Source organism: Syngnathoides biaculeatus, chromosome 12 (assembly GCF_019802595.1).
Source record: "Syngnathoides biaculeatus isolate LvHL_M chromosome 12, ASM1980259v1, whole genome shotgun sequence".
In the NCBI taxonomy this organism is placed as follows: domain Eukaryota; kingdom Metazoa; phylum Chordata; class Actinopteri; order Syngnathiformes; family Syngnathidae; genus Syngnathoides; species Syngnathoides biaculeatus.
In genome coordinates this window covers 16,175,099-16,202,250 of record NC_084651.1, presented here as the reverse complement: position 1 = coordinate 16,202,250, position 27,152 = coordinate 16,175,099, and the positions used below count along the sequence as shown (strand labels likewise).

General features: G+C 43.9%; 1 long non-coding RNA gene across 2 annotated transcripts; it reads left to right on the top strand.

Annotated features, from left to right (window-relative positions):
- Window positions 1-4,022: 4,022 nt before the first annotated feature.
- On the top strand, window positions 4,023-8,313 carry LOC133510225 (uncharacterized). 2 transcript variants are annotated; one of them, XR_009797551.1, is made up of 3 exons: window positions 4,023-4,108; window positions 4,209-4,365; window positions 7,780-8,313. It is a non-coding gene; the product is annotated as an uncharacterized LOC133510225 (long non-coding RNA). The 2 variants fall into 2 exon arrangements; XR_009797550.1 differs by having other exon boundaries at window positions 4,029-4,108; window positions 4,182-4,365.
- Window positions 8,314-27,152: the final 18,839 nt, after the last annotated feature.

Below are 27,152 nucleotides of genomic sequence, written 5' to 3'. Positions count from 1 at the left end.
TCATGGGAGAAAGGTTTGTGGTCAGATGAGACCAAAATGGAACTTTTGGGTCATAATTTCACTAACTGTGTTTGGAGGAAGATGAATGATGAGTTTCATCTCAAGAACACCATCCCGACTGTGAAGCATGTGGGTGGTAGCATCATGCTTTGGGGCTGTTTTTCTGTACATGGGACAGTATGACTGCACTGTAATAAGGAGAGTATGAGCATGGCGATGTATTCTGAGATTTTGGGGAACAACCTCTGTCCCTCAGTCAGAGGATTGAAGATGGTACGTGCCTGGGTCTTTCAACATGACAATGACCTGAAGCACACAGAAAACCAAGGAGAGGCTCGTAAGAAGCATACCAAGGTTCTGGCGTGACCTAACCGGTCTCCAGACCTAAACCTAATAGAAAATCTTTGGAGGGAGTTGAAACTCCGTGTTTCTCAGCGACAGCGAAGAAACCAATCTGATCGAGAGAAGATCTGTGTGGAGGACTGGGGACAAAATCCCTCCTGCAGTGTGTGCAAACCTGGTGAACAACTACAGGAAACGGTTGACCTCTGTAATCGCAAACAAAGGTTTCTGTACCAAATAGTAACATTGTTTTTTTTCAGGTGTTCAAATACTTATTTGCAGCTGTATCACACAAATAAATCGTTAAAAAATCATACATTGTGATTTCTGGATTTTTCTTTTTAGATTATCTCTCTCACACTGGACATGCACCTACGGTGAAAATTTCAGACCCCTCGATGATTTCCAAGTGGGAGAACTTGCAATATAGTAGGGTGTTCAAATACTTATTTTCTGCACTGTGCCTGACAACCTGGTGAGAACAGGGATGTTTGTGGCTTGTTTTCCAAGCCCAGCCCTGCAACTGTCTGGTAATGGACACCACCATTATGTTTACTCTTGATTTGTCTTTAGAACTCTCCAATATCTTCTTTTAATTTATTTTTGTCCTGTTAAATGGTGTTAAATAATATGGACAAAAAAACCGCTTAATAATCTCCTTTGTGAGAAACTGTGGTGTGTCCCAGCGCGATGGACATGTGCAGACACTTGACAAACTATTTGTTCACGAATTTAATTATTGCAGGGGAAGGGGAATTATTTTTTTAAAAAAAGAAGAATAGAAGCATTCAGCATTTGAGAACAAAAAGGATATCTTTTAACTTGTGTATCACATTTATATTCAAATACCTCAAACAAATGACTGAAATGTTGATCTCTTAAATAACATTGAATATAATTCATGTTTTGAATCTATTCAATTCTAAATGTTTTTTGTCTACAGAGAAAACCACAGGCATTGGACTCGTGGTTTGATATTTTCAAAGGACTCTATGTGATGATGAACGAAAGACGGCGTCCAACAATTGGCTTGACGTTCATTTGACAGAACAGTGTTTTCAATGTTTTTTTAATGTGTGAATTTGTATGTTTAAGGAATTTTTTTAAATTGCCAGGAAAAATACATGTCTATTCTAATGTTGTTGATGTATAGTACTTTTAATCCTATTGACCAGCCAGGTCCTCTCGCCCAGAATTAAGACTCACAAAACCTGGTTAACAACCACATCCTCTACAATGTGCCTGCTCGATCAAACTGATGTCACAAATAATGGAGGGAATACTTCAGAGATTGTTTGATTTATGCATGTGCATGGCTCACTGGAGGAGTAAAAGTGCGGGATTGCAAAATCCTTCCTCTGAGTTGGAGCCAAACGACATTCTTGGCTGTACTGACCTCAGCTCATCAGAGAGGCAGACAGAATAGAAGACAGAAGGCTTTTCATATGTTAATAGCAAATGTGTGTTTGTCTTGGAATCGCAGTTGTCTCTTTCAGAGCTGTGCTTTTTCAATTGAAGGTCAATACAGTCTGTGCAAATACAATATTTTCACATGCGCAACATCCCAAATGTTGATCCTGGTAGTTGGCAATAAGACAATACAATAAACACACATGCAGTAAGCGACCAGCTATTAGAAGCTGTGTATTGGCTGCTTTGCTACTTTAAATAACATTACTGTATATTTTGGCATCGACCCAACGTGATTCATTCATGATTAAATTTCATTCATTAACTTGCCTATTAAACATACACTGTATAGCAATGACATCAAGCGTCATGTTTTTGCTTATGTATTTATTTAGGGCGTGGTGGATGAGTTGTTAGCATAGCAGTCTCATGGTTCTGAGGACCCAGGTTCAAATCTGACCTCGCCCGTATGGAGTTTGTTCTCATTGGTCCTGTGTGGGGTTTCTCCGGATATTCTGGTTTCCTCCCAGATCCCAGTAAAGTGCATGGTAAGGTAATTGAAGACTTAATTGACTGTGTGCATGAATGGTTGTTTGCAGTTCAGGGTGTACCCCGCCGAGGATAGCTGGGATAGGCTTCAGCACACCTTCGACCCTAGTGACATTAAGCGTTTCAGAAAATTTACCGTTTTTCCTCTAATGGTGGTCACTGATGTTGTAGTGGTACACTCGCCTGACCTTGGTGCTGGCAACGGGGGTTCACTTCCCACTTAGTGACGGTGTGAATGTGAGTGCGAATGCTTCCAAGCACGGTTGAGACCCAATCTGTTTTTCTCCCGAGAAGCCTGAAATCATGTAATTCGAATTTCTCAAGCTTATGTACGTCACTAGCAAATATTTCCGCCTTCCCTTTCCAATCCTGAAGTAGCGCTGTCAATATAACAAGCATGTATTCTCTCACAAGTGTGTCCTTTACACCGAGGCAACCAATCAGAGGAAAGCCAAATATCGACAAAGGGGATACAAAACTTCAAACAGCAGTAAATGTCAGAGGGGCCTTTTCTCTACTCTCGTATGACAAAACAAAGGTGTTTTTTTTTTAAATGTGACATTTTTAGACTGAGCCCACATTAGTCACTCTATGGAGTTCTAAATAGCTAGAATATGGAGCATTTAACATCTTAAATCCTGGTGATTGTATTCATTCATTTTTTTAAAATACTGATTGGCAACTGAGGGTATATTTTCCATTTTAAGGGAAACTTTGCTTTGAGGGTCCATTCACAAAACTATAGGGACCTTCTTCCCTTTGGTCCCCATGCATCTGCATATCAGAAATATTTTTGGACAAGCTATCCACAGTGTGTGTATGTTCATTTGCTGTGTTGTGTGGATCTGTTGGCATCCAGTCTATCGTTGCCCGTGGGCATATGAAGAGTGGTGTGGGGGCTGGGGCCAGGGACCTGCTGACATGAGTGCCCAGTTCAAAGAGATGGCCCAGTAGATGTAGGCACACAGCGAACAAACCAGTCTTTATATTCACCTTCAGTAAGCCTGGGAAAACTCTGCAGTCCCTGCGTCAACGCCTGTGGTTACAGATGGGGATGCAAGTGGATTTACAGGTGCTGCGCAGGCTCTGCATTATCCCAGAATTTGATCTGTTGAAAAAAATTGAAATACAAGTATTCCATGTATTTCAACAAGGATAAATTATTGATGAATGACAAAGGTTCTGTTGTTGCATGAGAAAAATGACCACAGCTTTTTACTTTCAGGTTGGCTTTTTCTTATTGAAATGGATTAAATTTAAATGTAATGTGATGTTGTTTTCAGCATTACTCTCATTATACTGCTATCCAGTCTGTGTGTGTGTGTGTGTGTTTGTTATCCCACAAATAATTGGACAAATGACGTGGTTTTATAGTTACAGCGGCTGAAATAAGTATTAAAAACGTCACCATTTTTCTCATCAAATATATGCATACCCAAAGGTGCTGCTGATGGGAAAATTTCACCAGATGTTGGCAACAACCCAAGTGATCCACACATAACAAAGAAAGTAGAAACTGAGAGGTTAAGTTGTCTTGATAATGTGAAATGGCACAGGGAAAAATTATTGAACACGACTGTCATGGTTCTGCCGGTCCAGCCGTGGCTGTGCGGGTCCCCGCACACCTGCACTGATTAGGAGGCGCACACCTGCGTCTCATCGGCAGTGATTAACCCCTGTATTTATAGGACCCAGTGAACAGTTTGGCTTTGCCAGTTCGTCGCCACCCATGCCCTGTTCCTATACTCCCGTATTCTTGATCGTGAACCCTAGTGTACCGACCTCCGCTTGTCCTCCGACCGACCCCGTAAGCTTGATGTCTTTGATACTCCTGCTATCTCTGATCGATCTCCCGTGTACCGATCCCTGCTTGCCCGCAGACCTGCTCTCTATGCCTGATGTCTTAGTTACCGCTGCTCTACTTGACTGTCTGCATGATCCCCGACCTTGAAACCTGCGTCTCCGGAGTCCTGCATTCGGGTCCTCCTCCGTACCGATGGGTCGTAACAGAACAATCTGGCCAACACAGGACCCAGCAGGAAAGACCCGGCGTTGCTGCGCGAGGTAAACCGACTGCCGAAGAACCAAGCCTGTCCTATTCGGGTAGAATCCATGATGTCGTCCCCTTCTTCCATGTCACACGCACCGCCTGTGTGCCATGATTACGTCCCAACCACGACCTGCTCACCTTATATTTTTTTTGGACTCTTATTTTTCAGACTTTGAGGAAGACCTTGATTTATATGACTGGCTGCCTGACTGCGATTCAAATTTTGACTGTGAATTTCCTCTCCCTATTTTTAGTCCCAGTCAGTTTGTTTCACCTCCTAAGTGTCTTTGCCCGGTAGGTCCAAGTCCTCGTCCTCCAATCTTTTTTGGGAACCCGCTTGTCCATTTACCCCAGGTCCTCTGCGTGGCGGCCAGAGGAGACGGCCAACCAGGGTGTCTCCTTATACCTTCCGCTGCGCGCCGATAAAGACATCGTCCTCGTCTATTCACTCCTCACCGGCAACGACCAAACTAGCAGACCCGGAGCTGGTGGTGAAACTTCCAGCTCAGAGGGAGGAGGGGTTACCAAATCCTGAGGTGCAGCGACTCGAGGATCACGAGGTTTTCTACCGCGAAATGCGGGTGGAAATAAAGTGGCAGAGCGTTGAACTGGCGGTCCTCACGGCCCAGGTTCGGCGGGGATGAGATAACCAGCTGTGCTACGCCCACGTCGCGCTTGCAAGAGACTCGCTGGTGACTCACGCCCATGCTGCAGTGACAACTGACCCGCTCCCGAGCCACGCCCATGTTGTGGTGGCAACGGACTTCCTGACAAATCACGCTCACACCGCAATAGCAACGGACCTGCTCCCGAGCAAAGTTCATGTCGCTTTGGCAACAGATCCACCGCCGCGCCATTCCCACGTCGCGGTTGCAACGGATTCTCTGCAAGCTCACGCTGCGGTAGCCACTGATTCGCGACCGAGCCAAGCTCACGTTGCAGTGGAAATAGATCCGCCCCCTCGCCCCACACATGTCGCGGTTTTAACAGATTCACTGTAAGCTCATGCTGCGGTAGCCACTGATCTGCTACCGAGCCGAGCTCACGTTGCAGTGGAAACAGATCCGCCACCTCGCCATGCTCACGTCGTGGTTTTGACAGACACGCTGCTGACCGATTCTCACGCCACGGTATATATCGACTTCTTTCCAAACCGAGCTCACGTCGCTGGTGGCAACAGATTCACTGTTGCGTCACACCTACGTCGCGGGAGCGACAGGCTTCCGGGCGACCGTCGTAGGAAAGGGATGGAATTGGCGATCGAAGATAGGCCTGCCAGAGTGCCTTCAATGTGCGTTTTCGCAAAGAACAAGACTCAGAAACGAATTGCAGATAAGTTCCGAGGATGTAGTGAATTCAGATAAAAATGAGGCAAACTATTTTTCTCCAGTTAAGAGGGGGAGGACTTTATCATTCCCGGTGCCCCATACTGTTCCCAAGAATTATCTGTTCATGCCCCCTAGTGTCTGCCAGTTCTCCTTCGGGATCCTTGACTATGAGCCAGTCGGATTCCGCCTGAAGCAATCGACTGTCATTCATGGGCAAGCCCCCTGTTCAGATGTGCCAAGTCAAACACCAAAAGAGCAACAACGCAGCATTCTGCAGCAAGGGGCTTTTCAGGAGCATTCTCCAAATCCCACGTTCCTGCCCAGGAAGTGGCGATGGCTCCGCAGCCACCTCACGTTACTATCCAGGAGGTGGCGATGGCTCCGCAGCCACCTCACGTTACTATCCAGGAGGTGGCGATGGCTCCGCAGCCGCCTCACGTTGCTGTCTAGGAGGTGGCGATGGCTCCACAGCCGCCTCACGTTCCTGTCCAGGAGGTTGCGATGGCTCAGCAGCCGCTGCACGTTCCGGCCCGGGAGGTGGCGATGGCTCGTCAGCATCCTCACGTTCCTGTCCAGCAGACGGCGATGGCACCATAGTCCTCTTCGTTCCAGTGCTAGCGGCGACTGGTCCGCGGCCATCCCACGCCCCTGTCTCGACGGCGACAGGAGCTGGGGAGTTCAGATGGGCCACCCCAGAACTGCAAGGGAATCGGGATTGCTATGATTGTGATCGTGGCGGTCATGGCTTTGGTCATTCTCTCCATCGTCCTCCTCACTCCTGATGATTCCCAACCGCTTCATGACTTAGCCTCGGCAGCGAAGGATTCCCGCCCGCCTCACGATGAAGCCTCAGCGGTGACCGCCCCCTGGCCGCTTCACGATGAATCCTCAGCAGCGACCGCCCCCTTGCCGCTTCACGATGAAGCGTCAGTGGCGACCGCTCCCTGGCCGCCTCATAACCGAGCCTCGTTGGTGACTAATCCACGGCTGCCTCCCGACCAAGCCTCGCAACCACGTCCTAAGAGGCCTTCGTCCGGAGCAGTTGCATGCTTTTGTCTGGTTCCTGCTTCGCCGTTGGGTTCGTCCTCGAGGACGTCTCCCCGAGTCACCCCGTGGGGACCTGTCGGGGCCCAGGCATCTGGTTCGTCCTCCTGACCTGTCCAGTCGGACTCGCTTTTGGTGGCCTGGACGGCCAACAGACAGACTAGGGTTGGGGGGTGCCCTCCCCCGGAGCCCCTTCCACCCACCCCTGGACATGTTAATTTTTGGTGTGTGTTTCTTTTGTTTAGGCACGTCGGGGATCCGCACCTTAGAGGGGGGGTACTGTCATGGTCCTGCCGGTCCAGCCCCGCACACCTGCACTGATTAGGAGGCGCACACCTGCGCCTCATTGGCAGTGATTAACCCCTCAATAAATAGAACCCAGTGGGCGGTTTGGCTTTGCCAGATCGTCGCCACCCATGCCCTGTTCCTGCACTCCCGTATTCTTGATCGTGAACCCTGGTGTACCAACCTCCGCCTGTCCTCCGACCGACCCTGTAAGCTTGATGTCTTTGATACTCCTGCTATCTCTGATCGATCTCCCGTGTACCGACCCCTGCTTGCCCGCGGACCTGTTCTGTACGCCTGACGTCTTAGTTACCGCTGCTCTACTTGCCTGTCTGCCTGATCCCCGACCTTGGAATGAATAAACACTTTTCCCAAACTGCCCCTGCATTTGGGTCCTCCTCCGTACCGATGGGTCATGACAACACCAGCTTTTATCTCTCTAATACTTTATACAAAAGCTTTTATTTGAAATGACAACTTCAAGGCACCGATATGGAGAAATTAGTCGGATGCATTGCTCTTGTGATTTTGGCACATTACTCCACATATCTTCAAATATTGAAGGTTCCTTTGGCTTCTTTTATGGACCCAGAGTTTCAGTTCTTCGCATAAATTTGGAATTGGATTCAAGTCAAATGGTTGGCTGGGCCATTCCATCAGCTTTATTTGTTTTTGTTTAACCCAATTGAAAGTTTAATTGACTGTATATTTTGGATTGTCTACTTGGTTCATTTTCATGATCCTCATGGATGGCAGCATTTTGTTTTCAAGAATGTCTTGGTACAGAAGAGTGGGGTAGTTGCTGATCCTGAGCAGTGGAGACTGAGAACCCTACCCAATCAATTGAAGGGATGTATCGGAACCAGGGATCCAACCAAGAGCAAACTGGAAGAGGGGACAGGTCCCACACCGAGAGATGCAGGGCTGTCTGCTGACCTCACCGAGGCGCCTCGGCAACTGACCACCTGGCCTCAGGGACCTAATGACAGGTTGGAGGGAGATCTGTCTTCTACGCATACTGCAGGTAAAGTCTTCTTCTCAATGCTGAAGGCATCTGCGCATGCCCAAACTTGAGCGCATTATAGGGAATAGCCATGTTTTAAGAAGTACACACGTTTTTAGGGTGACTTGTAGTGCCATTTGTTCTCCAACAACAACAACGCTATTTCCAGGTCAATTGCACCTTTGGTAGTGTATTTAGTGAGAAAAATAGAAGACAAAGAAACATGTAAAAGACTTATTTTACCTACTGGATATATACACACACTACACTACATAAGCCCTAGACCACCATGGGATTTGTAGTATTTGTCATGCTAAATCAAAATGTATCGTGCAGTTATCTGCCAAGTCCAGTTTTTTTGTGGGAGAAACAAAATAAAATGCCATGATAGTCTTTGTAGGTCTATCTGTTCATTTATTTTGGAGGAGTTACATTAATGCTAGTAATGACTTTTTATCCTTTGTTTTTTGCTACTTACATTTTCCAAAATGACCACTATGACAAAGGTTGAAAAAGAAAAACAAAAAATGTCAGTGCTGTTAATTCTGCCTTAATTTACAATGAAGAAAATAAGTATATGAACACCCTGCTATATTGCAAAGTATCCCACTTGGAAATCATTGAGGGGTCTGAAATTTTAATTCAAGTGTCTGCACATGTCCATCGCGCTGGGACACACCACAGTTTCTCACAAAGGAGATTATTAAGTTTTTTTTGTCCATATTATTTAACACCATTTAACAGGACAAAAATAAATTAAAAGAAGATATTGGAGAGTTCTAAGGACAAATCAAGAGTAAACATAATGGTGGTGTCCATTAACAGACAGTTTCATGGCTGGGCTTGGAAAGCAAGCCACAAACATCACTGTTCTCACCAGGTTGTCAGGTACAGTGCAGAAAATAAGTATTTGAACACCCTGCTATATTGCAATTTCTCCCACTTGGAAATCATCGTAGGTGCATGTCCACTGTGAGAGAGATAATCTAAAAAGAAAAATCCAGAAATCACAATGTATGATTTTTTAACGATTTATTTGTGTGATACAGCTGCAAATAAGTATTTGAACACCTGAGAAAAACAACGTAAATATTTGGTCCAGTACCCTTTGTTTGCAATTACAGAGGTCAAATATTTCCAGTAGTTGTTCACCAGGTTTGCATATGCTGCAAGAGAGATTTTGGCCCCAGTCCTTCACACAGATCTTCTCTCGATCAGACAGGTTTCTGGGCTGTCACTGTGAAACACGGAGTTTCAGCTCCCTCCAAAGATTTAATATTGGGTTTAGGTCTGGAGACTGACTAGGCCACGCCAGAACCTTGATATGCCTCTTACAGAGCCATTCCTTGGTTTCCTTGCTGTGTGCTTCGGGTCATTGTCATGTTGAAAGACCCAGGCACGACCCATCTTCAATGCTCTGACTGAGGGAAAGAGGTTGTTCCCCAAAATCTCACAATACATGGCCATGATCATCCTCTCCTTAATACAGTGCAGTCATCCTGTCCCATGTGCAGAAAAACATCCCCAAAGCATGATGCTACCACCCTCATGCTTCACAGTTGGGATGGTGTTCTTGGGATGGAACTCATCTTTTGTCTTCCTCCAAACACGGTAAGTGGAATTATGACCAAAAAGTTCCATTTTGGTCTCATCTGACCACAAAGCTTTTTCCCATGAGTCTTCGTTATCATCCAAATGGTCATTGGCAAACTCAAGACGGGCCTTGACGTACCGGTTTAAGCAGGGGAACCTTCCGTGCCATGCATGATTTCAAACCGTGAGGTCTTCGTGTCTTACCAACAGTCACCTTGGAAACTGTGGTTCCAGCTCTTTTCAGGTCATTGACCAAGTCCTGTCGTGTAGTCCTTGGCTGATTCCTCACCTTTCTAAGGATCATTGAGACCCCAGAAGCTGATATCTTGCATGGGGCTCCACTCCGATTGAGATTGACAGTCATTTTTAGCTTTGTCCATTATCTAATGATTGCTCCAACAATGGACCTTTTTTCACCAAGCTGCTTTGAATTTATTCCGTAGGCCTTTCCAGCCATGTGGAGTTGCATGCTTTTGTCTGGTTCCTGTGGAGTATTTTGTCTCCGGTGTCTTTGGACAGCTCTTTGGTCTTGGCCATGTGTTACGTTCGAGTCTTACTGATTGTATGGGGTTTACAGGCGTCTTTATGCAGCTAATGACTTCACACAGGTGCATCTGATTCAGGATAATACATGGAGTGGAGGTGGAGTTTTAAAGGTAGACTAACAGGTCTTTGAGGGTCAGAATTTTAGCTGATAGACAGGTGTTCAAATAATTATTTACAGCTGTATCACATAAATAATACATAAAATCAAACATTGTGAAGTATGAACATTAACTTCCAGTGTCAGACTATTAAAATGCAAAAGTTCCACTAAGACACAATAAAAGACAGTAATATAAATGGGAGCTGTGCCTCATTTTAAACAATGTGCAAGGTCTCATTCAGGACGTCCTTCAGGTTTTTTTCAATGGTGCGTTGCCTCTGCAGGCAATAAATGTCGCAAATGAACACTGGTTAGGAGGAAGGGTGAAAAAGCAAAGGATAGGAACCTGTATGAGTTTGACTGGGTAAGGTAGACTGATATGTTTCGCAAGAGTCTGATGTGACCAACGCAGGTGGTGTCAGTTTGGCTTGTGGGAATGAAGGAGGGGAGAGGCTGACATCACTCTTTCCTGTTAGGCGGTTGTTCTTGTTGCCATTCAATATTTTTGTCCAGAATAGCTGAAGCTCTTGAGCTAGAATGAACATTTGTATGAAATTTCACTTCACAGCAGCCGGTCATTTACTAGCATGTACACATGCACCCACCCACCCACACACACACACGCACACGCTCACTCTTATGGAGGTCTTCAAAGTGTGCGTTTATGTGTTTACCTAAACAAATAAGCAGTCCCTTGTACATGTGGTTCAAGAGAAAACCCTAAGTAAATTATGAACCTTGGAAAGTGGTCATGTTCAGGGTAAATCTATGAACTGGTAGAACACTGCAATACTTTTAACTGAATAGAATCATACTTTGCAATTAGGTATTTATTTGGCATAGTAGTAATTCATCCCTTGAAGCTGTTTACTACCGTTAAATGCAGATTATAGTTGGATGCAGTGTCGATGGAAAAGCCGCAGCAACATGCAGAGGTTCTTTGTTGCCTGAATCTACACTTGAGCACAACATCAAAGCGCTAATTGGCGACGGGTTTTAATAGCTTCGTGTTGACATGAAATGTTGTTGTTTTAAAATGAGAAAATGTTGGCCTCTAACCGGTTAGGCAGGATACACGGCAAAATTGTTTTTTTGAACTTTACTCGCTGTCTATTATGAAAGCGTTTCTAAAGAGCCGATTTAAATGTCAAATTCTGTGTGGTTGCTCTTGTACACTGCTGTTAAAAATACATGATAACGTTCCACATCCAGACAATACATGTTAGACAAGCCCAGACAACCACCTGGAAAGCTCAGTGCACACTAAAAAGGCCAAGTCATATGCTTATTTTAAGCCTGAACTGTGAGCACTAAACACGGGCACTCTATGTCTACCTTCAGTCTGTTTGTATACTTGTGTCAGTGCCTTTGCTGGAGATTAGGTCTGGCATTAGAGGGATGTAACGTGCTGCATGTCCCCTCTTCCATCCCTCACATTCCACAGTCCCAAACATACACAATCACATCACAGCCTTATGTGATCCCCCTCTATATCCTATTCTACTACAATACACACACACGGACACAAGCACGCACTCACGCATGCATGCATGCACCCACGCATGCACGCACACACACTCGTCTCGATTTGGCAATGCTTCTCTCCTACCTTTGCCCTCCCTTACATTTGGACATCAGAGCAGGCAACCCCAGTCCCTCTTTACCAGGCACCCAGACCTGTTAAATCAGCAGACAGCCATGTCTATTGTTCCACAGCTTGATCTGGAGTGTGTATGTTGGTTTGGCCTGGCTAGTAGGTCAGGATAAGGTTTGGACAGCATTGGATCCCCACTAATCCCACAAAAGCAGAGATAAAGCCGAGTCCAGGACCTCCGGCGCTTTGAGTACACCCTCCTCCACCTGCATACACACACTTACACACTGGAGTGTTTATCAGTGGTACAAATACATATTCCAATATGAACCCATTAGATTTAATATTAAATTTCCCATCTTGGTAAAATACATGTCAACGTTACTTTGACACCAAGCAACTTCTTTAAACCATTCAGCTATCATCACACATCACAACTTACTTTCCCAAATATGAAAGACTGATTTTGTTTAAGGAGCAGTTGTCCAGAGAGGACTGGGCCACCATGTTTGAGCAAACCCAAATGGATTTGGCACTTTAGGTCCACAACTGTGGTTAGCTGTTTAAGCATTTATTCGATATCCAGCATTATGTACTCATATGCTCTTTGCTTGATAACACAAAGGGACAAAGGCCCGCTAGTAGAATTAATGTCTTACTAGTATATTTTTATTAACTACTATATGACATTTCTGCACACTAGTAGGCATACTAGTAAGAAAACTACATAGTGCTCGAGAGGTCAAACTTCCGTTTAGTTAGTTAGTTGATGTTTGTGTGCCAAGTGATAGTTAACTACTAAAAATTAGCAATGTTACTAATAGTACTAATAGGCTCCATTTGTTAACAGTTTTACTTACTTCCAACATAATGTCCTAGCAGCGAGGACTACCTTCCGTGAAATTGACATTTCTGAAAAGTAGCATAGAATTCGCCATACTATAGGGACACCCACATGTTACTAATGACCAAAAATTAGGGTGCGGCATTTTAGTGGTAATAATAGAGGCAACTAGTGTGTTACACATGCCTTCTAGTTGGGCCTGGTAATGTGACTAGTGCAGCACAGTAGTTTGCTTGTGCATTTTAACTGCAAACTTGTAAGCCAAAAGTGTCACTCGTAGAGGAAAAACGTTACTAATATTTGTTGTTCTAATAGGGCACCCTAATTGTTCTATTAGTGTCCTAAATTGTCTCACTAGTAAGGACAAAGACCGTATTAGTACATGAACCTCATGCTGCATGTGAAGAATATCAGATAATGCTCAAACAGCTCTCCATACACAACATCCATGGAAACACGTTGGGCTTGTGCACTTTTAAAAACACGTGGTTTCAGAGCCAGATTAGTGAAGAAGTAGCAGAAAAAAAATCAATAAACCTTCACGTTACTAATATTTAGTTTTACTTTGGTTGTTAACATGATTTCATACATTGTAACGTAAATAAAATATGGTATGAGTACTGAACCAACACTGTAATAGCACTATTGTATTCAAGCTAGTCACTGATGGTGTAGTGGTACACTCACCTGAATTTGTTGTAGGGAGCGTTGATTGAGCGCCCACTCAAGAATAGTGTGAATGTGAGTGCGAATGGTTGCCCGTGTCTAGATGTACTGGCGACCAGTTCAGGGTCTAGTCTGGCTTTCGCCCGAAATCAGCTGGGATAGGCTCCAGCGTGCCCTGATACTAACCAGGATAAGTGTAACAACTTTTGTGTTTGCTTTCCTCTATTTTGAAGGGCCGGTTTGACCACACCATAATGAAGGTTCATAGAAGATGTCAAAATCTTCCATTGCCATCACATTCTAAAGCAAAAAAAAAAAAAAAAATCCTGAAACACTGTGAAATGTCTCTACGTTCAAAACACTTTGATGAAGCTCTGTGTCATCTTGACCTGCAGCTCCTTAAAACTCCTCTGTGACTATTTCAGAGGAAAGAATTAAGCCGACGGGCGTAAGTGTAATGCACACCGCCCATGTGAATTGACTTTAAACGGGATGGGGGAGGGGGGAGTCAGAACATGGTTTTGATTTATGGGGGTAGAAGTACATTTGATATTCATTTCCGCAGCTGTGGCCAGCTAAAAAAACAGCCTGTAAATAGACCCGTCCTGACAATGGTGCTGTGTATGTAGCCTTCAACTGTGTATGGGAGAGAGAGAGAGAGAGAGAGAGAGAGAGAGAGAAAGAGAGAGAGAGAGAGAGAGAGAGAGAGAGCCTACATGCGTCACTCCTATTTTAGGAATGTTTTGGGGCTCTTTCAGTCAAATTCAGCACAGATGTTTCTGATTCGCTAAACACATATAATAAGTAATTATTGAAAACACCTTTCACTTGCCCAGGGTTGTGTGGTGCTTCATTTTGTGCAATCGAAGCTGCGGTTTCTCATAGTCACGGGATCCAAGACTTTAGAGAAAGCCAGCTAAACTGCCCTGCAGTCAGAGTTTCCTGATACAAGATGAGAGAAAAGGGAGCTTAAAGAAATATTCCCCATCCTGCCTTGGTGAGAAGAAGTAAAAGTGGGGAGTTCTGGACAGGGAGAGTTGAAGAGGGAAAAGATCAGCAGATTTCAGAGCCAGGCAGGTGGGATGGGATGAAAAGATTGGCAGTTAACAGGTAGAGGAATGATGAGTTTCCTCATTCATGGGAGGTTTGCATTACGAGTATTGAAATATTCAAGAGGTAGTATGATAAAAAAAATAGGTAGTGGGAGTAGTAATAACATGGAGTCACTGATGGTGTATTGATTGACTTGCTTGACCTCCATGGAGCCAGCATGACTTTGGTTCTCATTCAGGGAATGTGAAGTTGCAAGACTGTGTTAAAGATAAATAAAAATACAGTTCAATTATTTGCAGATCATGTTCAACTTATATTTGATTGACTACACTAAAAAGACAAGATACTTACTGTTCAAGGGATAAAGTGATTCTATGGCTGCAACATATTCAAAAAAAGCTGCTTGGCTGGCAACCAGTTCAGGGTGTACTCCACCTCTTGCCCGAAGATAGCTGGGTTAGGCTCCAGCACGCCCGCGACCCCAGTGAAGATAAGCAGCTGAGAAAATGGATGGACAGAATTTGAATTCTAGACTCGTTGGACCACAAAACACTTTCCCACTTTGCACCAGTTTATTTTAGATGAGTTCGGACACAGAGAAGCCGACAGCATTTCTGAGTGTTGTTGATAAATAGCTTTTGCTTTGCTTAGCAGAGTAGGTTGTGCTTACGGATGTAGTGCTGAACTGTATTTACTGACATTGGTTTTCTGAAGTGTTCCTGAGCCCGTGCGGTGACATCCTTGACACATTGGTGTTGGTTTTTGACGCAGTGCCGCCTAAGGCATTGAAGGCCTTGGGCCTTCAATGTCTGTTTTTGGCTTTGCTGTTTGCATGCAGCGATTTCTCCAGATTCTCTGAACCTTTTGATGACATTATGGACAGCGGATGATGAAATCCCTAAATTCCTTGCAATTGTAGGTTGAGGAACATTGTCCTTAAAGGGCCACTGTAATGAAATGCAGGATTTTTAGTATGTTATTAATGAAAAAACGGCAGCCGACATGGACCCATGCGTTTTTTTCACCACAAAACATGATTTTGACGTATACAGCTTTTAACTTGTAACTCCCGCTATGAAAATCCTCCCGAGGGATTTGTTTTCGAGAAGAAACAGGTCTTGACGTACATGGCAGGACCGCCCTCGAGTGGACTTGTTTGTTTCTATTAGTTTTACGTCCGAAAAGGTAGCTCGTTGTTCCTTCATGTTAGCCAAAATGCCGCCTCATTGCATTGCTGGACATTGCTTGAACACTCGGGAGGATGGTTTTACCCTCCATAAGTTTCCAAGAGACCCGGTTCTCGTGAAAAATTTATTACATGGGTGCAAAGGATGAGAACTTCGTGGGTTCCAAATGACAGGTAGATGTGTATACAGCTACTAAAAAAAAATAATAGTTTGGGGTGGACCATGCAATCAGTCTCTCATAATGTAACAAAAGATCCGCGTATGTATGACAGGGGTGCTAAATGTGTCGATGTGTGCGCCGGACGGCTTCTGCGTCAGCTCGCCCGCAACAGCTGCCGTGTCGGCTCACCTGCAAGGCTGCCGTGATGGCTTGCCAGCAAAGGCTGCCGCATCCTGCCTAGTGGATGAGCACTGAAACCGTGCTCATCCGCAAAGCACGATGCGGCAGCCTTCGCTGGCTTCGCCCAGGGTGGCTCATCATCGGCACTGAGGTGGCTTATCACGGTGCCGAACCGAGCCGCTTTACGGGGTTACGCGTCATCGCACGCGGCTGGGTGCGCCATTGCCGACAGGGTTGTTAATAGCTGCTGCCGTCATCCGCAATGAACAACACCGCTGATGGCGGCAGCGATAAAAATTGTTTATGGCGCACTTAGCCGCGAGCGACGACAACCTCGCTTCCTTGCCGAGAAGGCCGAGGTGGCTTGTTGTGGCGCTGGGGCACGACGGCTCATCTCCTCCGCGGAAGTGGATTGGACAGGAGGCGGTTTGGCCGTGATCGCATATCATCTGAATATGGCTTGAAACAATAGGGTAATATTGCCCCGGTAACTTCACTCGGTTGTGTGATGTTCTGTTCTTCGAAAAAAGCTTCCGTGCTTGTCTCCCATAGTAGGGTACACAGCGTGTTTTCAATGGCGACTGTCCAGGGTTGACGTCACGGACAGAGGATGCAGCCAATATAGCGACCATTTGAATGTCGTTGAATGACACTTCCGTAACTTTGCACATGGATAATGCGCTCTTTGCTCATATTTTTTTTTCATATAGACATTGAAGTGAATAATGTTATATGTATTTTTCATTACAATATCTATGACACTTGACCTTTAAACTGACTATTTTCTCGGCTATCAGATGCCTCCTTTCGTGGAGATATCTGTGCGGGACGATAGCTAATTTCATTTATGATCCACGACTGCAAGAACCACAATGCGCAGAAACTAGAAGCAGGGAAGGAAAATGGTGTCGCTAATTAACCTGGGTTCAAATTTTTGACATTTTTGTATTTTTTAAAAGTAAATACAGCGTGGCAGCATTGGCAGCACATCAGAAAAAAAAATAGTATGTAATACTCGTTGTAACACAGATACGAACATTATGATTTGATGATGATGATGATATGCCCACTCAAATCCCAGTTACAGTCATCACAGATTCGTGCAAAGCCCGCTATGCTATGCTATCTGAATTCTTTTGTGAAAATGCCCAGACAATGAGGGACTTCATAACCAATGAGTGGTGCTGCTTTATATTGACTGACAGCTATTTGGTCAGCACTGAATGAAAAGCCAGCCAATGACAGTAGTCTGAACTGAACTTCTCATATTGTGTTCTGTTCACAATATGGACTGTCGTGGTCTTCTTTTAAATTCTTTGATGTGGTAAAGCTGAACATGACCAATTTTTGCTGTTTAAAAATAAGAATCTGAATGACAGCTCCAACCAATCCAATGTCATTCAAAAGAAATTCTCTTTTGAAAATGATGTTTTGTGATGTGGCAATTTGGAGTTTGAAACAGGGATACTTTGTGATGGAGTGATGGAAAAAAGAAAGAATTGAAGTCTCCCACTACATCATTGTAAACAGCAACTGCCCCATGAAAATAAATGAAATACACCAAACAACAGTCTTCTCACCTAAATACAACAGGAAACATAACACACAAGATTTTACATTATTATTTATTGCTTTGTTAAAGGTATAATTCTGAGCACATAGATCATAATAGTCCTTACATGAAATCAGTGGGTTTGTGTCTCTCTTTGCACTGTACTTTTGGTTTTCCCCACTACAACTACTATAACAAGTCACTGCCGAGCTGTGTTTGCCCAAGCTTACATTTCAACAAATTGGTGTCTGATTCTGTGGGGGTGTTTGGGTTCCTATTCTCGACGAGGGTGTTTGTGTGCAGTACGTGCTTGTCGTTTTTTGAGATGGGGAGTCAGGAAGAAAGAAAGAGAACAAGATGGGATGGGGGGATGACAAGCTGGATCTGATTATGGGTTGGAATGACTGGGAGGCTTTGCGGTGTGGTGCTTTCTCAATAGCACATTCCTGTGAGCAAGTCAGGGCAGGATCCAAAGCTACAAACCAGCCCCTGCCAGAGGGATTGAGTAAAAAGAAACGGTCAGGACTTACGTTTCGTAGATGGAAGCATGGGATCCTGTATTATGATTAATGAGTGTGCAGTCAAACATCCAGGAGATATTTTCTGTTGCAGAGGTCTAAGACTGGAATGGCAGTTGGTTGTTTATGGATTGTAGGTGGCTGTCCAGTTCAGATGACAACCGAAACTCTCAACACTGCATGGAATGACATTTGCTAAAGGAACTGTACCTCACAAAAGCTTCCATATAACAGTGTTGTGTTTTACGTAGAGGATCTGCTCAAATAAGCATGTGCAGTAAGTTATATATTTATACTGTATATATGGTGGAAAAGTGGATAACTGGTTAGCACATCTGCCTTACAGTTCTAAGGACCTGCGTCCAGATTCGTCCTCACCTGTGTGGAGTTTACAAGTTCTCCCCGTGCCTAATGGGTTTTCTCCGGGTACTCCGGTTTCCTCCCACATCCCCAAAACATGCATCGTAGGTTGATTCTTGACTCTAAATTCCCTGTAGGTGCGAATGGTTGTTCATATGTGCCCTGCGATTGGCTGGCAACCAGTTCAGGGAGTACCTGGCCTCTCGCCTGAAGATAGTTGGAATAAGCTCCTACCTGCCCATGACACTTGATAGAATAAGCTTGGAAGACAATGGATGGATGGATGGATAAAATGAAGTTTGAAATGAAGTTGGAAATGTTAGTGGAAGACAAACGTATTCCTGAGTTACAGAAAATGAAATATATTTGCTGGGGAAGCCAGCAACCACAGAAAAGACAGATTTTGTGTGATTGAATTTGTTCCAAGTGCACAGCAATTAGAAGTGTGTGACCAATCTGTGTAACATTCATCTGAAAACTGCTCTGGGAGAGGTCAGCTCCCAGATCATGCAGAAGCTCTGAAACAAGCACCGTTGATCAGACGATAGGTTGGGATAATATTTGTTTCTGGCATAAAAAATGTTTACGCAAATGGAAAAGATCAGTTGTCTTGCAGGGTGAGGGTTTCACACCTGTCTTTCAGATGCAGATGCAAAATCAGCCAATTCATCTCAGATTTGGTGAATCACTTAGCATGCTAAATTATTTTTTTTAAATATATTCCTCAGAGGATGTGCAGCATGAATTGTGGCAATTTTGCCCATTTGGCTAACACAATCTGAGGTGTGCCTAGTTAGTAGATAGACTTCCACATTGGTTTGAGGTTAAACTATTAGTAAATCAGGGCATTAGCCTTCAATTAATAAGGGATCCACTGTTATTTAAAGGTTGTTGAACTTGTCAATTAAAAACACAAACATATTCCCATAGAAATACACCCACACACATGTACACACAGAAACACGGATACAAATGGACCCTGTCCATCAGTGCGGGCAGCGGTTGAAAAAAACTGACATACTGATACGAGTCAATGAAAACCATAGCTCCCCATAAGGAAAGCTGATAAGGAGGCCTTCCTCCCGCTGCTTACTCACTGCCAGGAAATGCTTGTATGTAAGGGAGCTGGGGGAAGTCGTAGAGGGTTTTCCAGGTCTTTGCACAGCCCTTTGTTCCTTCATCTACTCCCGCCACCATTTCTGGTGACTGTAAACACTACACCCGATTTACAAAAGAACCCCCCCCCCCCACCCTCACCCTTCACTGCCCCCACCTTGCCAGTTTACCGGGAAGTCAGTGTGAAAGCAGTGTTTGATTTACAACAAGAAGGAAATAACATTAACTTGGCCATGCACCGCTTCGCCCTCCCCTCCACGCTTATTCTTTGTTTGAAGGTTTGTTTACTATTCTCTGTATGGAAAATCCTTCAGGAATGGGGAGGAAGTGGGAGTTTCCTCCCAGAGCAAGTTTTAATAGGTTTGGGTGGAGAGGAACAAGAGAAGAGGGAGGACGGGGCAACTATTCCAATATTACAAAATGCTTCAGGTACCCGCTGTGTGTGTGTGTGTGTGCTTGCATGCGTGCATGTGTGTGTGTGTGTGTGTGTTATAGTGTGTGTCAAAATGGCTTCAGTGTAGTCAAGGCACCAGCAATTATTTCTTGGGTTTCTTAATTAAAGAGGTTACACCAATACGTAATCGTGAGCGCAGATCTGCAGACAACCACTGCTATACTGTGCTAGAAAGAAATAATGTGATTATTATCACATAAATCAATGTCTAAATTATCCATCCATCAGTCCATCCAAGAAGATGTCAACCATGGAGGATTTTACCTTGCTCCGTTTATGCAATTTTTACATTTTGTTTGACATTGTAAAGGTAAGGAATAGGTAAGTACAGATAACTGTTTTAAAAAAAGGGGAGTAAAAATAAAATACCATCACAAAAATAAATACTCAAAGTATATACTGTACTTGAAAAAAATTACTTCAGTACCCAAGTATTTTGACTATTATTTCCAACCGCTGGAGACAGGCAACAATTTCCATTCACAGTTCTGCCAATCACACCTATGGGCAATTTAGATTCTTATGAAAGGGTTACAGTCATTTTATGAACAATAACTACATTTTCAGGGGCTCAAATTTGACACCCACTCACGTCACTGCATTGCACATTTCCTCTTTGGAGATTCTTTGTAGAACCTACACGACAGCCACCATCAGAGGCTGCTTATTTTTGGACCTTCCTGCTTTCAGGTTTTGTTGTCTTTGACTCTAGACTAAGTAGCAAATTCAAGCGAAAGTCATGTCTATGGGCTCCTGACTTCAACTAATGGTGGATTGTAAGGGATTCTCCTCCAAATAAAATATTGCATATGGGTAATTGACTTATATAATAGAAACATTATTTAATGCATTTTTAATCCCTTCAGGGGAAGTTCAATTCACTTTCTCGTGACCTCACATATCTAGGCAGGCAAGGAAAGATGTCAGATTGTGCGATGCGAGGTGAGTTTTTGGGGATTTGATGCCTGTCTTAAGGGCACCTCGATGGAAGTCAAGATCCTGACTAGCTTGTTTACAAGAACCAGTTATCATTGTTTGCCAGCTGTGGGATTTCATGGACAAATGAGGTGCTGCCCTATTCTACGGTGCTAATGGTCTTTCATAATCATGACGATTGGGGTGGGGAACTAGCTTGTTACGACTGGGCAAGAGGGTGCATGATCTCATACAGCCCAGAGTCAGATGTTGCACTTCAATATCAAATCACTTGTCAATTAGTCACATTTTCAGAACCACAACCATATTTACTTTGTTGTTTATTTCCCACTCGATAGGTGGAAAGGCATCCAAGTGTCCTGATTGTTTGTGTATAAGCGATCAAAAAGTACATTTTCTATAACATATTCCTCTTCAAAAGTTGATGGACACCAAAATAAAGCGAAAACTGAGATTTAGGATGATGAGTGACCTCACAAGATTCGACTAGTTTCCACTCCTCTGAGTAGACCCATTTCATTTAGTAGTATGAATTTTTTGTCTACTCTTCCAGAAAAATAACAGTAAGGGGTTAATTTACTGCAAGTTTACACATGCAAAAACAAGCGTGAACTTGATTACACACACAAACAGATGTCGAAGCTGATCTACTAACCAGGCGCAACAATGAATGAGTCTGCCAAATGTGCTAAATTGTGTGGCCTTATGGTTACAAATGACTCGGTTGTCCCAGGAAAACATGCGGCTTGACTGAAGTGCTACATGAAATGAGGGGGGGGAGAACAAACAAAATAAGGACAAAAGCAAACAAAAAACACTGGAATGTCCCCTATTTACTTTTTCAGTCTGTTAAAGTGATTTTTTTAACACCTGGTATTTAACATCTTAGCACACACGCAACATGCCCGCCAACAGCATGTTCCATGTCTGTTTGAATGTACGCGCAATTTAAGTGACCGCTATTTTCACAGGTAACTGATGCAGGTTGAGAGTGCTCAAAATCTCTGCTCTGGTTCATTGTGAATGTTTTCGACTGTATTGAGGGCAGCACTCTCACTTTTTAGACCTTTCTCTATACACTCAGGCATGCTGTAATAGAAAAAGGCCTTTCTCAAACCTCCCATAGTGTTTTTCAGGAATACCTGAGGAAAAGTAGGCAAAACATATGCTGATATTTGATCTCTCTCTGGAGCACCTTACTACCGAATTTTCTGGACTTCAAGTCGCTCCGGAATACAAGTCGCACCAGCCATAAAATGCATAAAAAAGTAGGAAAAAACATGTAGAAGTCGCTCTGGAGTATTTATTTGATAAAATCCAACACCAAGAACAGACATGTCATTTGAAATTTAAATGACAAACAATTAAAAAAATAAAATAGAACAGAGGCAACAACAGACTGAACGGCATGCTTACGTTATATGACACAACTGAGAGCATGCCTGGTATGTTAATATAACATATTAAAGGGCTACTGTCATGAAATGGATGATTTTTAGTATGTTATTAATGAAAAAACGTCAGCCAATATTGGCCCATGCATTTTTTCACCACAAAACATGATTTTGACGGATACAGCTTCTTGTAACTCCCGCCATGAAAATCCTCTCGAGGGATTTGTTTTCAAGAAGAAGCAGGAAGTAATGTAAAGAACAGCGGCGCTCCCAAGTGTACTCGTTTGTTTCCATTAGTTTTACCTCTGGGAAGGTAGCTTGTTGTTCCTTCGTGTTAGCCAAAATGCCGGCTCATTCCATTGCTGGACATTGCTTGAACACTCGGGGGAATGGATTTACCCTTCATAAGTTTGCAAGAGACCCGGTTTGTTGTGAAAAATGGATTGCACTGGTGCAGTGGACGAGAGCTGTGTGGGTTCCAAATACCAGGTAGGTGTGTATACAGCTACTAAAAAAAAAACAATAGTTTGGGGCGGACCTCATAATCGGTCTCTCATAATGTAACAAAAGGTCCGCGTACGAAATGTCGATGTGCGTGTCGGACGGCGTTGGGCTGCTGTGCGGACGGCGGTGAATCTGAAGAACCCAGCCAAGAATGCCTCACTCAACTGTGTGTACAGTAATGCGCCCTTGCTCGACGGTGTTTATCGAGTACTGCGGCTTCCCTAAAAGCAGCACGGCTCGGCTCCATTATATGCCAACACGGCGCCGAAAATCAGTCACACCAGCTGAGGCGCCGCCTTCAGTGTTCACGTCTTCTGAGAAGGCTGCGCGTCGGGGTTTGCGGACGAGGGGGGCTCTGAGGAACCCACCCGAGAATGCCTCACTCAGCTGCGTGCGTGCAATAAAGCGTCTCTGCTCGACTGTGTTGTTCCTCGTGTACTGCGGCGTCTATGAACAACCCCCTAAAGCAGCACTGCTCGGCTCCGTCATAAGCCACACTGGCCGGCTGCGATGAGCTTGGCCGTGATCGCATATCATCTGAAGATGGCTCGAAACAATAGTGTAATATTGCCCGAGGGCTTGAAACAATAGTGTAATAATGCCCCAGTAACTTCACTCGGTTGTGTGGTGTTCTCCTTTTCGAAAAGAGCTTCCGTGTCAGAAGGGGCGCATTTGTCTCCCATAGTTAGGGTGCACCGCGTGTTTTCATTGGCGAATGTCTGGGTGACGTCACGGATGGAGGATGCAACCAATATGGCGACCACTTGGATATCGTAGGATTACACTTCTGCAACTTTGCACATGGATGACGCGCTCTCCGCTCACATTTATTTTTTCGTATAGACATTGAAGTGAATAATGTTATATGTATTTCTCATTACAATATCTATTTTAAAATGTTTATAGGGATGACACTTGGGCTTTAAGAGTTATTCCGACAATTATAGCATAAATAACATACTAATAAGTTTACCAAAACCATCCGTGTGACTCCAAATACCCGGTAAGTAAAATCCAATGAAATCTTCATCCTCGCTGTCACTTCTAAACAAGTCCGCCAACTCCAGAGGTAGACGACGCGCCGCTTCATCTTCTACGTTGCTTACGTCAGATTCATCATCAGTTGGAGTTAAAGTGAGCCTATTCCAGCCTTTCTGAATCCCAACAGAATGGTTTGATGGAAGCCCATACATTGTCGAGCCATCCAATGACTTCCCGGAAAGTTGCATGGCGGATTCACCCGGAAGCTGTGTTCTCCATTCGTCATCAGATACACAGGCCTAGAGCGCCCTCTTATGGTTTTCAGTGTGAAAATAACCAATAAGCGTCTCGAAAAAATGGGTGGATGCAATATTAAGTGTTAATAATTTCACAAAAAAGTCGGTCGGGAGAATAAGTCGCACCCCCGGCAAACTATGAAAAAAACTGCGACTTATAGTCAGGAAACTACGGTAATTGTCATTGGTGACATGTTTTTCACCCTGGTACAGTATACCAAGAAACAACACCTGTAGTCACTTGGAGTCCTTTTCAGTGAACCCTGACCTAAACCTTTCCTTTTATGCCTCGATGAGGACAACATAATGACAGTGTTTGGAAGTGCAATATTATTATTAGTCGCTGGCACCATTATAGAAACTATACTGGAGGTCACAACTTTTCCATTTGTAAGTAATATTTCGTGGCTGTTGCGGTCATGCTCATCACACACACACACACACACACACACACACACACACACACACACACACACACACACACACACACACAACACACACACACACACACACACACACACACACACACACACGCGCGCGCACACACAGCACGACCCCGTGAAAAGAGGCTGAATCGTCGATGTTAATAAGGGCCCATGTCTCTCCAATTCTGACTGTCTGCCTTGACCACCAAAGCGCCCAGGCTGCCCACAGAAATGTCGACAGAGGGATGGATGCCTGCCAACTGACTCAACGCAGTAGTGTGTATTTCTGTGTGTGCTTGTCCAGCATGGAAACAAAAACAAAAAAAAATGGGGACCTCTTGTTACCTCTGCTAAAGTGGAGAATGTGCTGAATTTCAATGTAAAGGAATGATATGAAATGAGGAGACTAGATTGCACAGTGGTGAGGCCGGCCATGATGTACGGATTAGAGACGTTGGCACTGAGGAAACAACAAGAAGCAGAACTGGAGGTAGCAGAAATGAAGATATTGAGGTTCTCGCTCGGAGTGAGCAGGTTGGATAGGATTAGAAATGAGCTCATTAGAGGGAAAGCCAAAGTTGGATGTTTTGGAGACAAGATTCGAGAGAGCAGACTTCGATGGTTTGGACAAGTTAAGAGGCGAGAGAGTGAGTACATTGGTGGAAGGGTGCTGGGGATGGAGCTGCCAGGCAAAAGAGCGAGAGGGAGACAAAAGAGAAGGTTTATGGATGTGGTGAGGGAAGACATGAGGGCAGTGGGTGTTAGAGAGGAAGATGCACCAGATAGGCTAAGATGGAAAAAGATGACATGCTGTGGCGACCCCTAACCGGACAAGCCGAAAGGAAAAGAAGAAGAAGAAGAGACTAAACTGCCCCAGAAGAAATTAGTACAATTTTGTGAAACAAGTTTAGGTTAAAAACAACCCCAATTCTAATGAAGCTGGGACATTGTGTCCAACATAAATAAAAACAGAAAACAAAATGAAACAAATGTTACGATAAGCTCAATATTATTGTTAAATGAAGAATTCTCTGACCGTGTAACAGCTGAACACTGCCTGTATTATCTTTGTAAAGGCTAAAATTAATATGGTACAACTCATTCACTCTTCATTTACACACACCAGGTTGAGTTTAAATTTTGGTCACAGTTGCCTCATTTATAGTTATTGGTGTCCATTGCAATAGTAGTTTTCACACTTTTAGTGTTTTTACACATCACGAGTGTGCATGAGGGAAAGTTCAATAAAAGGGTGTGTGCACGTCTCTATCTTTGCAGGTGAAAATCTGATCTCTGGTGTGCTTATGTGTGAATGGGTTCGAGGAATTCCAGCTTCCCCATCTACCAATCTGTTCATCTCTCAGCACTTGTGTAGCAGGAGATGAAAGTCTCGAACGAGTGATCACAGCTTTTTCTGTTTTTTTTTTTTTTTTTTTTTGGACACAGGCCTATCATACTGGTATGCAGCAACTCACCAGACTATGTCTGTTTTTGAATATTGTTTAGAGAGTAAAATTCTGCTGCTGCTGCAGAACTTACCGTTTATTTGATATGATTGAATTGCTCTCTATACACTTTTAAAGCATATTTTTTTTAGGCTTTTTTTTTTTACACTACTCTTTGGCTTCACAACTGTTCATATTTACCTTCTATTAAATCCAGCAGCTGTATGTACTATACAGCTGTATATAGCCACAGAAAGATATTCCACATCTATTAGGTGTTTCTTTTCAAGTTCCAACCGGCACCCTGAATGAAGGATGTCTCAGAGAACAGCCTGATTTTGATTAGGGTTGTCATCCTGATTAAATATGAAGCTGCCCGGGGAGGTGATTCACTGCTTTAACCTAAAGGACAAAAGGCCGCCACGGTGCTTGTGGTCGATGCTGGAGATAACAACTAATGATAGGGTTAGGTTTGTTTTGGATCAATAAGATTACCTTAAGTGACTACTTCAAATGCACATGAAGAATAGCCTGGATCCAGGATCCCATCTGAACAGACCACGTGTAGGGCTTCAAACATGAGTTTAGCAGACGACAAACACTACCCTGGCCGGCATCTATTTTCAAACACAAACAAATTAATGATTGTGTGTTTGAGGAAAAAAATGTTAAGCCCCATTTCAGGATTTAAACACGGTCTTTACCTTTGTCAGGTGGGCCTGTAATCTGAACTATCCTGGAGGAGAGGAGGCTAAACAGATACAAGGGTGTGTGCCAAGGACACAGTACCTTAAAAAAAAATAAAAAATATGACAAATAAATGTATATGGAAAAGAAAAACCTATGAAGAAAATAAAAGTTCATTATAAACGAGGAGTGTTAATTTGTAAGTGAGAGCTGTGTAAACCAAAACAGCTGTCTCTGGCCTCATGCCTCTAATTTGATATCCACTGTACAAGAAAAGATTGCGTCTGAGGGAAAATGGCCAATCAGAGACAGATTGTGTAACATATGAGGTGTCAATTACTTGTCGCCCACTCACAGCCAGACTCATCACAAGTATAAACATGCAGCCTTGCCAGCCTTTCACTCTTGCACAAACACAAAGGTGTCATTTGCAATCTAGAAAAATCACCATAGTTGACATGAGAACATCCCTCTAGAGCCCTTTTTAGAGACTTCTGGAGTGTATGTGAGTGATCTGTTGCGTCACCTTGAGTGAGGGGGTAGTCATGGT